The sequence below is a fragment of the Eupeodes corollae genome, chromosome 2 (assembly GCF_945859685.1).
Source record: "Eupeodes corollae chromosome 2, idEupCoro1.1, whole genome shotgun sequence".
Classification (NCBI taxonomy): Eukaryota; Metazoa; Arthropoda; class Insecta; order Diptera; family Syrphidae; genus Eupeodes; species Eupeodes corollae.
Window position 1 is genome coordinate 11,132,306 of NC_079148.1, and position 4,745 is coordinate 11,137,050.

The following is a 4,745-nucleotide window of genomic DNA, read 5'->3' on the forward strand; positions in this document are numbered from 1 at the left end:
TTGGAGTTGTCCTTTCGGGAGAGGATGTACCACAGCTGTTTTCCAACGGGCCGGATAATATGCATTATTCAGAACGTTGTTAAACAGAGTGGTATAAATGTCGTAGTGGAATGTTGGATATACCATCGACACCTGCTGACTTCTTTTTCTTTAATGAATCGAAGATGTGCTGGAGCTCTATCTTCGTGACTAATAGGGTATTAGTCCCGTTTTGCCCGGCGATGATGGCATTCGCCAAGTTTTCGTTATTGAAACTGGTAAAACTGAGGTTCTCGGATCACCATTGCGTTATGTCATTACGCAGGTAGAAGTGGTGCTGCAGGGCTCTATTCTATTCTCCGCTTTGCTGCAGGGCTAATGCTAGGATTTACCTTGTACTTGCTGGAAAGCAGCCCCCACGGCCTCTGCTTTCTCCTGCTGATCTTCGACAACAAAGAAGTCATCGTCCAAGACGGCGTCTGCTGGATCTATTCCTGCTGTCAGAAGTACGTCTCTGTTCTCTGTCTTCCTCTGAAGCTCAAAACAAGGAAGGTCGTTTTAATCATTCCTCCTAAAGATCTTATTAATTTGGGGAAACATACTCGGGTCACAGTACTAATAATATCAATAAATCAATATAGTCAATAAATCTTCGGTACAAACGTTCAATCCTTGTTAGAAATATACTTTTGTGTCTTTGCAGTGCGTTTGTAGTCGCGTTACGGTACAAGTTCGTAGTGTCTCTTTCCTTGTATTTCGGTATAGTTTTTTCCTGGTTCGTTGGATTGTCTCGTCCATTTGTTGAAAATATCCGTCAATCTCGGTATTTGTCAAATTCCTCTCGATTTTGGGGATATGTTTCTAGACCGAAGTTCTCTCGCGTTGGCGAAGCGCGGCCAGTGCGTCTTACTATAATGGTAAGAATGCACTGGCACATACTCCCCCAACTCCACAAGCTCGTTTGGAAGCCGTATTACGGCGGTGAGTCCGCAGTGGGCACTGTCGTACTCGATCGTCCGTAAACAGTTTCTTGGTCTTTGACTCACAGTGTCAGATATTATCAGTCTTGTGTCCATTAACAAATGTTCCAGATAGGCACCGCTCCTTGGAAATTTATTTATTTATTTATTTCACCTACAAGTAACAAGATCCACAGATTACTTTAGAATTATTTAGGTAAATAAATTTAACATTAAACAATAAAGAAATTACATTCTTATAAATAAGTGCAATAATTTTTTAATTTTATTCTGGAAAATGAAAGATCAAGATGTCCATTTATTTCATTGAACTCCCTAACTCACCTTGAAATTGGTTCATTCATTCCGTAGTTTGTTCTATGACTAGGTTGAAAAAGAAGACCTCAACGGTCTTGTTGGAGCATAAATAAATATTAAGTAACACATAATATCACGCAAAAAAATTAATTATATCATAAATAGTTCTTCGAGATTTAAGCATCTGTAGACCTAGAAGGCTTTGCCTGGCTAGGGAGTTTGGACAGAAATTCCAATGCATTTTATAAAAACATACCTTGTAAAACTATTTTGGATCTTTAGAATCTTATAGGAGAATAGTTGTTGGTGAGGGTTCCAGATGACATCAGCTTTGGCGACAATGGCATTAAGATGATGAACAAAAGAAAATTTGCGATCGAATGTAACCCCTAGATCTTTAACTTTAAAAATTCTTTAAAGGTGGTTGGATCCTATAGAGAATAAGGAAACTCGTAAATAAAATGTTTCTTGGAGATAGAAATAACAAAGCATTTGTTAACGTTAAGGTTGAGGCTGTTTGACTAACACCAACAGGATAAGTTATCTAAATCCATTTGAAATTTAGTGCAGTCGTAGTCGCTTGTTACTTTCAAAAATGGTTTAATGTCATCAGCATACATTAAACATTGGCTAAAATTAATATGGTTGACAATATCATCAATAAATATTATAAACAGCAAAGGACCAAGATGACTACCTTGAGGGACACCTGAAGTACATCTAATAAGCCTTGAAGTATATTCCTCTATTTTTACTTCTTGTACTCTACCAATTAGGAATGAGCCGATGCACTGAAGTAGACTTGAGTGTATGCCGAATACTTGAAGCTTACGAAGCAATATATTGTGACAAACAGAATCGAAGGCTTTGCTGAAGTCAGTATAAATAGCATCAACTTTGCTTTGGGTTTCAATAGATTCAACCACGAAAGAAGAAAAGCAAGCTTAATTAGTAACGGTCGATCTTCCAGAAATAAGTCAGTGTTGGGCACTACTAACATGTTCCTTCACAAGAAAATCAAGTTTTATTTTAATTAAACATTCTAAAAGTTAGGGATTGGCAGATAACTTACAAATTCCCCAATAGTTTTCAACGTTGTTTTTAGATCCCGATTAAAAAATAGGAATCAAGAAAGATGATTTCCATTCTTCCAGAAATATTCCGGAAGACAAAGAACGGTTAAAAACAATAAGACAATCTAAGGAATGCCATCCACAAGCTTGAGACTTTGTAATCCTTCAATATACGAGTACACTTTGGGCTGATCTTTAGAATAAGGAATGAAAGCATATCCCTGAGCGTGACAGCCAGGCCGCTATCAAATCTCTGGACTCTGTCTCTACAAACTCTATAACAGTCCATAACTGTCTATCATCTCTAATGGAGATGGCGCAGCAGTTTAATATTCACCTATGCTGGGTGCCGGGCCATAGAGACATTCCAGGTAACTGTAAGGCAGATGAACTCGAAAGGAACGGTACAGTACAGCCCATCCTACCACGTTTGGCAAGTACTGGCATACTAATCGCTACTTGTAAACTGCTACTAATGCAAGACGCTGCGAGGAGGGCAGGCACCAGGTGGACCAACATCACCACGTGTCAAGCCACAAAAAACATCTGGCCAACACTGGATTTAAAACGTTCAAGGTGCTTGCTCTCTCTAAGCAGATCGCATATAAGCTCGATAATAGGTGTCATAACCGGACACTGTCTAATAGGAAAGCACGCCAAGAGACTAGGCGTATTCTCAAATGACTTTTGCAGAAGCTGTATGGACGAGGAAGAGGAAGAAACGGTTCTTCATCTTCTCTGCACATGCCATGCTCTAGCTCGAAAACGCAAGAATTACCTAGGAGAATTCTTCTTTAACGATCTAAACGATCTAAATCATATCAGTATAATCAGCCTCTCACGTTTCGTAAGGGACTCTAACTGGTTCCATTGAGCTTAGGAGGAAGCCTCAAGATTCATGTGGTATCACAATGGGCCGTTAAACTGGCCTAAGTGTGTCCGTTTCCATCTTGGACAGCCACTATAACCTAACATAACCTATATCCCTGAGCGTTAGAGTATACGGAAAAAGTTCAAGTATACTTTATATACTAAGTAGATTCTTCACCTTTAAAATTCATAGAGTTAGGGATCCCAATTGATTTCCGTTTAGAATTGATGAAAGACCAGAATCGCTTTGGGTCGCATTTTAAGTTCACTTCAGCATTCATGACATAATTCTTGTGCGAGAATTTACTGAGACAATGAGATCTTTACGAAGCTTACAAAATTGGATTTTGTCATTCAAATCGTTGGATTTCTTAAACTTGGCAAAATATTTGTTTTTTAGGTTTTTAAAGTGAGCCAGCCTCCTATTATACCACGGATGCTTTGAGACATTCTTTTTCAATCTAGCTGGAACAAATAAATTGAAAGCATTATGTAAAAAGCCCGAGAAATGATTAAACATATTCTTCAAGTTTAAATAATTAAGTTATCCAGTCGATAACTTTAAAGGATTCACTGAGTTATGAAGAGATATCTTTAAAGCAAGATGTGAAGTTCTCAAATTAAATGGTTGTATTTATAATGGTTGTTTTAACCAATTCTGTACGCTGTGGAACTTAAAATCAAAAGAAAATTATCTACATTTCATTGTTATCTGTCCAATATTCAAAACTCAAAGGCGCAACTTTTTCGGGAAAATACTCTTACCCTTCAAGAGACTAAATATAAACAACCTTAACGAGGAAAACAATAAGTACATTTTTTTAATATATTTACAACTTTAGATTGTTATTAATAACAGGATTCTATTGAATTCGAAAAATACATAAATTTAAATATTCTTAATTTTTTTTCAACTTGGCTGACGGCATAGCCAAAATATTGTATAAATGAATTACTTACTTACAATTGAGACTCTGAAGGTTTTTGAATTACTGGTTATATATTTAAATCAAGCACATCTAAGAAATTCCCCCTATTTGATACTGATTGATATTTTAAACCTGACCTTTATCAATCTAAAAAAACATCTTCCCGATGAAAAAAAGAATACAAAAATTAATTTTAATTATTTATTTACAATTGATCTTTAAATCTTATAACAATTTAATAAGATAAAAATAGTATTTCGTTTTTTTTTTTTGATTTCCTAAATTCTTTCCTTATATTCGTTTAGTTCTTTTCGTTTTTACTTAAAATAAGTTGAGTGTAAAATGATGTTATATTTTTTTTAAATCATATTTTGTGTGAGTTTCGCTTTTTCGTGATTTTTTCCATTTTTACCAAAATAAAAATATTTAAAAATAAAACCATTCACATCTTAAGAATATAAAAGCCCGCAGGAATGATGCACATGCAAATAAATATCATACAGGGATATTTTTGTTTTATTTTTATATAAGAAAGGATAAAGAAAAAATTATAGACAAATTCAAATTGAAATAAAAAGAAAAAATAAAAATAAGAAAAAAAAAACAAACAACAACAA